Source organism: Elephas maximus, chromosome 24 (genome assembly GCF_024166365.1).
Source record: "Elephas maximus indicus isolate mEleMax1 chromosome 24, mEleMax1 primary haplotype, whole genome shotgun sequence".
In the NCBI taxonomy this organism is placed as follows: domain Eukaryota; kingdom Metazoa; phylum Chordata; class Mammalia; order Proboscidea; family Elephantidae; genus Elephas; species Elephas maximus.
The window spans coordinates 3,143,210-3,155,548 of record NC_064842.1 but is presented as its reverse complement, the minus strand read 5'-3'; the positions used below and the strand labels follow the sequence as shown (position 1 = coordinate 3,155,548).

The 12,339-nt window shown below is 46.2% G+C and overlaps 1 protein-coding gene across 2 annotated transcripts in view; it reads right to left on the bottom strand.

Moving 5' to 3' along the window:
• The window catches only part of SMYD2 (SET and MYND domain containing 2), a 68,806-nt gene that overhangs the window by 55,441 nt on the left and 1,026 nt on the right, over positions 1-12,339 (bottom strand). The window lies entirely within an intron of this gene.

Here is a 12,339-nt window from a genome sequence, read left to right as displayed (position 1 = left end):
AGCGCCGATGGGCAGAGACTGAGGGCCACCGAGAGACGAGCACAGCCGGGGAGAGGCTGTACCGATGGAAGAACTGTATCCTGAGTGTTCTTGAGCTTGGATTGTAGCTGTTACTTCCCTAATAAACCCCATCTGTGTGGCCATTACAGTGAATTATCAAACCCAGCAAAAAAGTAGAGAGTGCCATGGGAGGGACAGTTGGTGTCAAAATTAGTAAAGATGGGAGAGAGGAGGCTTGTCTAGGCTCCACCTCATGGTGGGGGGGGGGTCGGCCTTGTGCTGTTGACCTTGGTTCTCCTTCCCACTTGGGGGGTCGGGGGAGGTCAGACACTGCCCCCAAGCCATTTTTACAGAACTTGAAAGTTTTAAGTGATAGCTGGAATTATTTACTCAGGTGTATGGACAGGCTACATTTCATTAACACCCAAAATGTCTACCCAATGCTACTGGTTTTTTAACACAATGTAGGGATACTTCAATTTCACTAGATCTAAGCATTATTTGATCAAAGCTCTCTCTGCTTGCGTAAGTCATAGGCCAAGGTTTTGCAGTTAAAATTTCTGGTTAACAGAATCTTCTTCATGACATACATGGATTACCAGTTTTCAAGTGAGTAAAAGAAAGGAAAAGCAAATACTCAGCCCCAAAACATGGCTGTCTTCAACACACCTGGCGAACCCTTGAAAAGTCAAAGGTACTCTGAGTAAGATAAAGATGATTACAATCTAGAATATAAACTCCATGATGGCAGAGACTTCTGTTCCTTTCCTTGTTTCCCTAGGATCTAGAGCCCAGTAACTGCTCCATAAGGAGCCTTGGTGGTGCAACAGTTAAGTGCTCGGCTGCTAACCAAAAGGTTGGCAGTTCGAACCCAGCCAGTAGCTCCATGGGAGAAGGACCTGGCGATCTGCTCCCATAGAGATTACAGCCTAGAGAACCGTACGGGCAGCTCTACTCCGTCGCGAGGGGCCACTGTGAGTCAGAACTGACTCAACGGCACCCAACTCGTGCCCCATAAGTATAAATATTTATTGAATAACTTAAAATACAATCCCTAACCTCAATGAGTTTACAATTCATCATCAAATGCCTCTTACTGTGGAGGTTTTAAGAACACCGGCAGCAACTATCACTCTACTAGGGATCTGTGGAATAAGAGGTTTTCCAGCAGGCAGTGCGTTTCCTCTACACACGTGACCACAGTGAGAAAAATCACCAAAATGGGAGCCAGTATCAGGGACGGGTTACCCAATAAGCAAGGTACACATGGGCTTACTTGTGCTCACATACTGTCTGTAGTGCACAATTTCAACTGTTTTTCACACACACACACACACAAAAAAAAACAAAGAACAGGTGAAACTGCACTACACGTTAGTAAGCACATGTAAGTCCGTGCTTACCTTGCTTACTGGTTACCACACATACGAGTTTTTCTTGGCACTCGACAGACTGAAGAAAAAAAATCTCCAGTCTAGAACTTTCCATTTTGTCAACACATTTCAATATAACTCCGTTCAAGTGCCAGAATACAAAATCTTTGAGGTTTTTATTTGGCTCAGATCAACAACTGTATCTTGTTTGCCAGCCGGATTCTTTCCAGGTCCCTCCCCAGGATGGGCCCATGGTTTCCAGCCCTGGTTGAAATCCACGCCTCCAGTGGGTTTTCCTTTTTTATCCTTGCCTCCATGGTGACGATGTCTCCCGCTGGCAAGGACATACCCTGTGCATCTTAGCGCGCCAGCTGGTACACAACACCATCTTAGCTATTATTATAAGCATGGATTTGGGTCTCCAGGGGCTATAAGAAGGAGCCCTGGTGGCGCTGTGGTTAAGCTCTCAGCTGCTAAGCGAAAGGTCGAACCCACTAGCCGCTCCTCAGGAGAAAGAAGTGGCAATCTCCTCCCGTAAAGATTTCAGCCTTCGGAACCCTATGGGGGCAGTTCTACCCTGTCCTGTAGAGTCCCTATGAGTTGGAATTGACTCCGTGGGAATGGGTTTGGGTTCAGGGACTATAAACTTGCCAAAGATAAGCACTTAGCAATTCTCAGATCCACCCCTTCCTATAAAAAAGCTAGACCAATCCATTTCAACAATATTTCTACTTAGTCATCTGAAACTTCACGTACAATCACTGGATTTTATGCTAATAAATTGTCACAAGGAATTCCACACTATTTTTACATTTTTGATTGAAGAAGAGAAGCTTAGCTGGATCCCCAGTGAACGGGTGGACTGGAAAGATAAGTTGTTTCCTGAACTTTCAAGACTTTTTTTTTTGGTATTATTTTCCTGCTAAATTGCATATTTCTGTCCTTCAGAGGAGTCTTGAAGAGCTCCAATCCTTTCTGTTCTATTGTGTTGGTGAGAACGCCTTTGTAATTGAAAAGACGGCCGCTGAGGGTGGTAGGAAGGGGAGTCGGTGGAAGTTACACAAAGTGAAGCCTGTGGCTTTGTGACTGGATACAGCACTGGTGCTAATGAGGCCAAGGTCGCGGGTTCAAGCCCTGAAAAGACAGTCACTTCAGTCGATTCCCCTACCTGCCAGAGGACTGCACCCCTGAACTACTGCAGATTTTCTGGAAAGCCAAAGATGTGAGGGTGAGGGATGTGGGTGGGAAAGGCTGACAATGCAAGTCCCTGGAGAGGGAAGGAGCCCCCAGAATACCTACCTCCTCCGGTGCCACAGCAGGCCCCACCTCAGCAGGAGGGGGCTGGCGCAGGGCAGCCCCCCTGACTACTGCTACAGAAAACCACCACAGGGCACCAGGCTGACCGGTGAAGGAAGGGCTCCAGTTCTGAATCAGGTGAATACAGTCACAGAGTCCTGCTCTAGGCCTTGTCTAGGTCCCTGGTGATGACCAGGACCTAAACACACATTCAAAGTGATCTAGCAAAGCCCAGGAGAGGGGCTGGCTGTGAGAGGGGAGCGGGCAGTGGGAATGGGGAACCAGGGATGGAGGAGAAAGGTTTGAAAATAAGCTTGGCCTTGCACAAACCAGATGAAAGCACACCTTGAATTGAGAGGTATGATTCCCTTACTCTGCGTCTGAGGGCCAAAGCGGGTGTGTGGGAGGGAATGATTTTGGTCATTAACGACTCCACGAATAAAAAGGCTGTTTGAGATTATTGATTGCCTCCTTGGAAGTCAGAAATAAAGTGTGTAAAACTGTGAACATTTCATATGTTCTTTATATTGACAGGAAGATGAATATTAACCTAAACCCAAAGAGGTTAAGTCAAAGACATGGAACTACAGAAGAAATTTTCTTTGCAAGTCTCTCGCTGTATCAAATTCCCAAACAGACAACCTTCCTTTCTTATGTTCTCACCAATTCTCAGATCTCTGGAAGATCAGGTGGCTGCCAAAATATAGCATGGAGTCCTGGCTCTTTTCAGAGAAATTTAAGGATTGCTAAGGATTTTTAAAGAACTATCAGCTGCCTCAAATGCATGCAAAAGCTGGACAATGATAAAGGAAGACTGAAAAAGAACTGACACCTTTGAATTATGGTGTTGGCAAAGAATATTGAATATTCCATGGACTGCCGGAAGAATGAACAAACCTGTCTTGGAAGAAGTGAGGATGGTGAGACTCAGTCTCGCTTTCTTTGGACTTGTTATCAGGAGGGACCAGTCCCTGAAAAAGGACATCATGCTTGGTAAAGTAGAGGGTCAGAGAAGAAGAGGGAGACCCTCAATGAGATGGACTCACACAGCGGCTGTAACAATGGGCTCAAACATAGCAGTGACTCTGAGGATGGCACACGACTGGGCAGCGTTTCCTTCAGTTGTATATGGGGCTGCTATGGGTCAGAACCAACTCGATGGCACCCAAAAACAACAACCACATCTGACAAATAGTGTGCAACCTGCTCGTCCTACGGGAAGGAATACCGCCCAGAAGACTAGGGTGGCTACACCATACATTCCACGTCCAGACCTCATCAACTTAACTTTTGCAGAGAAGTTCTTTGGAACTGATACGTTTAAGAAAAAGGGAAGAGGGTGTACTGTGATGTTGCCCTACCAGACACGGAAACAAACTCCTTACATGTAGGTATAAAGACCGAGATGATGAAGTCTGGTTTAGTTCTAGCATGATATTTAAAAATATTCCAAATCTGCAGAACGTCCAAAGCCTCATGTTCTTTTTATATTTTATTATATAATAATTGGTACATACAAAAGCATATCGAATTTACATATATTTAATAAATAGCCTATGTAAATCCTGAAGCATGGTAACAAAACCAACAACTCTGAACCCACCATTCAGTGTAATACATAGACCCAAGGCAGGTGAATCAAATCATTAAACTTCTGGAAATGATGCATTAAACCCACTGCCGTCGAGGCGATTCCGACTCACAGCGACCCGGCAGAACACGGTAGAACTGCCCACAGGGCTTCCAAGGCTGCAAATCTCTACAGATGCAGACTGCCACATCTTTCTCCCCTGGGGTGTCCAGTGGCTGGTGGCTTCGAGCTTTCAGTTAGCAGCCCTGTGCCACCAGGGCTCCTTAACAATACTTTGTTGGATTATCTGCTTGGGAAGGTGAGAAAAAAAGTGTTGATAAAAATTACATTCTCTGGAGGAGAAGTCAGAGCTGGATGAAGTCCCTGGTCTCCAGGTGTTACGGACTGAATTGTGCCCCCCATATATATGTGTTGTAAATCCTACCCCACACATGGGGTCTCCGTCAGTGGGAACTGCCTGAAAGCAAGTTTTGTTTTTTTTTTTAGATGCTTTTTTTTTTTTAACCAAAGGGTCAGCAGTCCGAATCCACCAGCTGGTCCTTGGGAACCCTATGGGGCAGTTATACTCTGTCCTATAGGGTCCCTATGAGTGGGAATCTACTCCATGGCAATGGGTGTACCTATGGATGTAATTCTATTTGGGAATAGGGTTTTCTTTGGTATGTTTATGAGGCCTTATCAGTATAGGGTGTGTCTTAAATAAACCTAACCACTTTTGAGATGTAAAAAGAGCTGATTAGGCACTGAAGCAAGCAGGGGAAAAGGTGGATGTCACCTGGAGATCACCAAGGGAAGGAAGGGTGCTGGGGCTAGAGAAGCTGAGACAAGGATTTTCCCCAGAGCTGAAAGAAAGCCTTCTCCTAGAGCCAGTGTCCTGAATTTGGACTTCTAGCCTCCTAAACTATGAGGAAATAAGTACCTGTTCTTTAAAGCCAACCACTTACAGTAAGACAGACACCAGGGAAAACCACACAGTAGGCTCCGCCATAAAGGGCCACAGAAAGGAAGATTATATTTGGAACAGGAATACCTGGCTAAGTCCTCTAAGGGCACAGAGCCTGGCCCTAAGGAGGCACTCCATAAATAACCAAAAACAAAAAAGGAAACTCGTGGAAACCACTCAAGCTCCCCACACCGCTTCTTCCGATGTAAGATGGGCTGAAGCCCTATCTGCACCACTCAGCCCAGGGAGGATCAAAAGAGCATGTACCTGGAAATGCTTTATGAGCTGCCAAGAGCAGTAGGATTTAAAGGAATGTGACTTTCTGTGGGATCCTCAGATTTTTTTGAGAGGATTTTGTGGAATTGCTTTAGGGAGGGAAAGGTGTTAAAGGGGTTTTAACTCAGCAGGGTTTGAATTTCACCTCGGGATAGTCTGCCTCTGTGCTGCCTCTTTCATCTGAAATCCTCTCCAAACGTGCAGCTCAGTCACTTAACCCCTGGAAGCTGCCACAGAAATTACATTTCCCGCATGTGAAGAATCTGCGTGCTCCAGCGCCCGGCACACGTGAAGTCTTCAGGGACAGCTCCTCGCCACAGCTCCAAGAAGCGTCCCGCAGGTGAAGAGCAGAGAGGAGCCCCCAGATCCTCGTTGTTGTTGTTGTTAGGTGCTGTGGAGTCGGTTCCGACTCATAGCGACCCTACGCACAACAGAACGAAACACTGCCCGGTCCTGCGCCATCCTTACAGTGGTTGTTATGCTTGAGCTCATTGTTGCAGTGGAAAATCCTGTTTTCCTCCATTCCTCTTCTCAAATATTTGCATAATCTCAGGGTTAAGAGAGCACTGAAGTATCTAAACACTTTGGAGCTAGAAAAGCCTCTTTTTCTAGATGTTTTATCTGTGTAGGTTCATTGTATCCTTTCCATTAGGTTTTGAGAAATACTGAAAACAGGTCACAGATTCCCATCACTATTCTGGGGGACTGAAGTTTGGAAACCACCGGATTTAGTGGCTCAGGGAGCCATCTGAGTGATGACTACACCGCACAGTAATTCCCTCCATTTCCTCCCCAGCAGCCCCTCTCCCACTGCCACCACCACAAAAATGTCCCCAAAGTACAATATCTTACCAAATGATGCAATTAAGTCAAACCTTTAGCAAGCAGAGCTCATCAAACGTGTACGAGTGAAAACCTCAGCTGATTGTGACAGCCTACTACCTGCTAGGAAACCCTGGTGGCGTGATGGATAAGTGCCAAGAAGGTCGGCAGTTCGAATCCACCAGGCACTCCTTGGAAACTCTGTGAGGCAGTTTTACCCAGTCCTACAGTTTCACCCTGTCCCTATGAGCCGGAATGGACTCTACGGCAGCGGGTTCCGTTACCATGTGCTAGGCCTTGTGCTGACTTCCATGATCTCATTTAATTCTTACAACTTGGTAGCGGGAGATTGAACCCATAAAAACCATTGCTCTCAAGTTGATTCCAACTCACAGTGACCCTACAGGACAGAGCAGAACTGACCCATAGAGTTTCCAAGGAGCGCCTGATGGATTTGAACTGCGGGCCTTTTGGTTAGCAGGTGTAGCGCTTAACCACTATGCCACCAGGGTTTCCAACAGGGGATCAGTGTGCATGTTTTTCAGAGACTAAGCAATTTGTATAAAGGGATACCATGAGGAAAGGATGAAGCCAGAATTCAAAGTCTATGCTTTACTGTCTATATAAATAAATAAACCGGAAATACTGACATGTTGAAAGTGACAATATTGCACTGCTGTGGGGGAAAGGATTTACTTTTATCCTATGTGATATGGCCTTTGTCATTGGCTCTGGAGAAACAACTCTTAGAGTACTGAGGTGCCTGGTCGGGGACTTGCAGGCCACACCTGAGAATTTGTGCTGGGGAGTGGTGGCTAGCTAGACCAGAAAAGCCTCACCTGGGAGGAATGATTTGGCTTATCATGCAGGCCTGGCCATTAAAAGCCCCTGGGGACACTAAGGCCCAGAGGTTTCCTGGTCCATGAAGGGTGGGTGCCCTAAGACGCAGCAGCTCCACACTGGGAACCTTCCCAGACCTCGCCGGGACGTCTCTCCCTGTGATGACACTGATTTATATCCTTTTAATAGAACAAAAGACGAGTGGTGCAGTGGTTAAGCACTCAGCTGCTAACCGGAAGGTCGGCAGTTCAAACCCACCAGCCACTCCAAGGCTGTCCGCTTCCGTAAAGACTACAGCCTTGGACACCAAGTGGGGGCAGTTCTACTCTGTCCTACAGGGTCGATATGAATCAGAATTGACTGGACAGCAGTGGGTACTACAACAAAACCAGTAGTTTAGTATCTTCTCTGAGTCCTGTCAGTTGCTCCAGCGAATTAATGAGCTCGAGGATGGTGTCCTCTTAACTTGTAAGGTCTGACCTAAGTGGATGGCTAGGGACAGGGACAGACAGTGTACGTGTTGTGTGGGCAGCTGGTGTCAGGAATGATGGGGAAGGGGGAAAGTGGGGATATATCTGGGAAGTGGCTTTAGCTTGACTCTCATCCACGAACCTATCGATGTAACTACCTAACAAAGGTATAGCTGAATTTGCATTTTTTAAAGTAACTGTAAAGGAAATCTGTTGTCTGTGTTTTAATCTTACTACCCATTTTATATAAATGCCTCTAAAAAGAAGGGGAGCCCCCCATTACAGCATCTGTCCACTCTTTATTCAGAGAACATGATAATTTGAGAACGCCTGAAGCTATTCTCCCCTTAGACACTACAATCCTCAGAGAACATTCTCAGAACAGCCAGAATCCCAGCAGCCTCAGGGAAAATGTCCCTTCCTGACACACAGCTGCAGCTGACCAGGGCCAGGCGGCTCTCAGAGAACTTCAAGAAGGCAGCATCAGGGTTTTATGGCCCTTAACACTGAACAAGATCGACTAAGGATAACCAGGTATATAACCAGTTTGAATGAATACCGCTACAGGATAAATCTGGAGGACGTTAGTTAGAAAGTCTTTATCACTGCTGAAATAAAATAGGACATCTTAATTATAGTGTTCTGCTCTTGCAAACATTTTAATTTTTAAAACAACCACTGAGTGAGCCAGGCATGCTACAAGTTCACTGACACTGGGCTCCAACAGTCCTATTGTAAGGAGCTAAGTGGGTCTTCCTACTTTTCCCCCATACCAAGGGGGGGTAAAAAAAAGACAACATGCTCGCCCTTACATGACCCATGAGCCCAGAGAATAAAGGTCAAGAAGGAGACATCTGCCCACCTGAGGAGCTACACACACAATGAAAATTCAGATGGAACACCTGCTTACAGTAGACTTCTCCCTTTCTGTGATAAATAATATCAAGTATTAAATATGTTTAACACCAAATTTAAAATATAATGTATCTTTAAAAAAAAACTGCCATAAAAAATTGACCAACAGACGGGGGGAGGGAGGGAGGGTGGGAGAGGGTTTTTTACTGATTAATTAGTAGATAAGAACTGCTTTAGGTGAAGGGAAGGACAATACTCAATACATGGAAGGTCAGCTCAACTGGACTGGACCAAAAGCAAAAAAGTTTCCGGGATAAACTGAATGCTTCAAAGGTCAGCGGAGCAAGGGCGGGGGTTTTTGGGACCATGGTTTAAGGGGACTTCTAAGTCAATTGGCAAAATAATTCTATTATGAAAACATTCTGCATCCCACTTTGAAATGTGGCGTCTGGGGTCTTAAATGCTAACAAGCGGCCATCTAAGATGCATCAATTGGTCTCAACCCACCTGGATCAAAGGAGAATGAAGAACACCAAGGTCACATGACAACGAAGAGCCTAAGAGACAGAAAGGGCCACATGAACCAGAGACCTACATCATCCTGAAACCAGAAGAACTAGTTGGTGCCCGGCCACAACCTATGACTGCCCTCACAGGGAGCACAACAGAGAACCCCTGAGGGAGCAGGAGATCAGTGGGATGCAGACCCCAAATTCTCATAAAAAGACCATACTTAATGGTCTGACTGAGACTAGAGGAATCCTGGCGGTCATGGTCCCCAAACCTTCTGTTGGCACAGGACAGGAACCATCCCCGAAGACAACTCATCAGACATGAAAGGGACTGGACAGTGGGTAGGAGAGAGATGCTGATGAAGAGTGAGCTAATTATATCAGGTAGACACTTGAGACTGTGTTGGCATCTCCTGTCTGGAGAGGGGATGGGAGGATAGAGAGAGTTGGAAGCAGGCAAAATTGTCACGAAAGGAGAGACTGGAAGGGCTGACTCATTAGGGGTAGAGCAAGTGGGAGTACGGAGTAAGGTGTATATACACTTATATGTGACAGTCTGACTTGATTTGTAAACGTTCACTTGAAGCTCAATAAAAAAAAAAAAAGACAGCTTAGGCAAATACACATATTGGAAGATAGACACTCTGTGAGGACCATCTATAAGCCAAGGAACTCCAAGAAACCAAGGAATGCCCAGGGCTACCAATAAAGGCGGCATCAACACTGCCTAGATCCTGATTTGGACTTCTAGCCTCCAGACCTGAGAGAAAATAAATCTCTGTACTTTAAAGATCCCCACTGTTGTTGTTCTATTACAATAAAAAAAGAAAAAAAAATTGACCAACAGCCTCCCAAAACTGTATGCATATGCATGTATTACATATGTGTAAGTGTGCATATATACATATATATACATACACACATATAAAAACCCATTGCCAGCGAGTCGATTCCGACTCATAGTGACCCTATAGGACAGAGTAGAACTGCCCATAGAGTTTCTAAGAAGCAACTGGTAGATTTGAACTGCCGTCCCTTTGGTTAGCAGCCACAGCACTTAACCACTACGACACCAGGGTTTCCATATACACATATACACACAGAAATATATGTAGTTCTACTCTGTTCTATAGGGTCACTATGAGTTGGAATTGACTCGACGGCACTGGGTTTTTTTTTTTTTTTTTTTTGGTTTTAATAGAGACAGCATCCAACTGTAGACATTTATATTTTTAGGAGCTGCCCTCTGGCAGATGGGCTGTCCTCTGACAGAAGGGGCAGGATACATGTCTTCCCAAGGGCCATCCACTGAACTGAGAAACTGTGGTACAAACTGAAAACTCCCAGAAACAAGACTTTGTCTGGATTGCCTTGACGAGAAGAATCCCATTCTGTTGCGACCTGAGAAAGTTCTTGTTAATTTCCAATTTACAGAACTTGTTTACTCCTGAAGTTTTTGTTTTTTTCCCTTTGAATTAAGTTAATCCTGATATAATTAATCTAACATGGGAAAACCCCTGGTGATTCCTTTATGTCAGGCAATCATGTTTCCATTACACTTTCAGCACAAGGAAGAAGGAAGGGTAGGTGGTCCTTTATTTGGGGAGGGGTGTGCAGGAGGTAGTGGCTTTTGGCCTGCATGATCAACGTCTGCAGAATTGTGCTCCTACGCCTTGGAGGCACCGTGGAGGCATTCCCCTGTTGCACAGCTGCGTGGAGCTGGCCTGTCCTTGGTGGCACACAGAGAGTTGACAATGGATAAGGTGCTGCTAACACTAACACTACAGACCAATCCAACCACTAGTTCTAACTAATAAGTTTAACAGAAATCATAGAGTGTGGTACAAGGATACTTCCAATTCCATGGGTATTATAGGTATTATTTCTAGAGTATTTTAGCTGATTTCAAACGTGGAGAGGGAGGAAACAAGCTGTGGGTAATGACAAAAGCTCATCTAGGCCAAACTGGGGTGGGTGGGTACCATAGCACCACCTCACTGCATGTGGCAGCCTGCTAGGGGCCTAACAGTTAGTGATACTAACAAATGCCCACCAGGAAAAGGAAGGAAGAAAGGAAAAGAGCAAACTTTGTTACCTATGGCAGCATAACTGAGACTGAATGATTTGTGGAGTTGCATCTCACTGTCCGTTAATGTTCTAAGGTAGGGGGTGTGTAGTAGATACTGTTAGGAGACTCACAGCTAAAGAGAAGAATCGCTCAGTTCCTCTTTTCCCCCTCTGAACCCAGAGGGATTTGATCTTTAATTCACTGGAGGAGTGGATGCACAACTATTATCTGAACACCTACTAGTGCCTAGCATTCACACCGGACCTCACAAGATGGCCCAGGAATCACCAGGATCCCGACGGAGGCTCCTTCTGGGCTAGGAGGACCCTGCTTTGCTCCCGCCACTGCAGACGCCCACACTGCTGCAGACTCTGAGCCACAGCAAGGCTCAGAAGATCAAGGGACCAGTCACCGCAGCCTTTGTAACTTTGGGAAAACCCAACGCTCACTTCACTCAAATGTCGCAAAGTGGTGCCATGACCCTTTAGCTCTTGGCTTACCAATTCAAAGAGCCACATCACATACAGCCCTGTATCTGCCCACTGCATGAGTCTGTGTCTAGTTCCTTTCCAGGTCTCCCAAGTGGAAGACAGTTCTGGCAGGGAGTCTGGGCAAGATCACTATAATATTTAGCCTTTGTCCCCTTTCCTACATCTTATTGTAGAATAAGACATAGAGGTCTCTGAGATGGAATACATCGGTATATGTTGCACTTGAGGACTGTACCTAACAGATACCTACCTGCAAGGCCTGCAGGTCTGCTTAGTCTAGCTCAGGAATCTCCATTTCCAAGATGAAGAAACTGAGGTTCAAAGGGCCTTGAAGCAAGGCCCCTTTCTCCAAGATCAGTGGAAGCCATGCCTCCTCATTAGTCAATTTACTGAGCACCTGGCTAGGTGGCAAACGGGGGAACAGAACGGGAGTCGGTTTCTTCCCCTTAACTACAGTGTAAATTTACACAATCACACTTCTCTGGGCTTCAGTTTTCACATCCGTAAAATGGAGGGAGATGAGGTTTAAAGGGTGAGCTCTAATGTGCCTTCCAGCTCTGCAACTCCTAAGGCTGCGGCTGCAGTCGCATGTGCGTGGCTGTAAACACACATGTCGTAGGCTACCACTGGACAGTCTCTAACCACAGATCTGCAGCGACCGTGTCTTCCTGCCCCAACCCAGGGCCGCCCCGGGAGTCCAGGGGGCATGGGCGGTGCAGGGCAGACCGCAGCGCAGGCGGCCTCAGTCGGCGGAGACAAACCGGCTCTGCCCCCTCCGGCCCCGCTGCCCAGGACCCTCCCC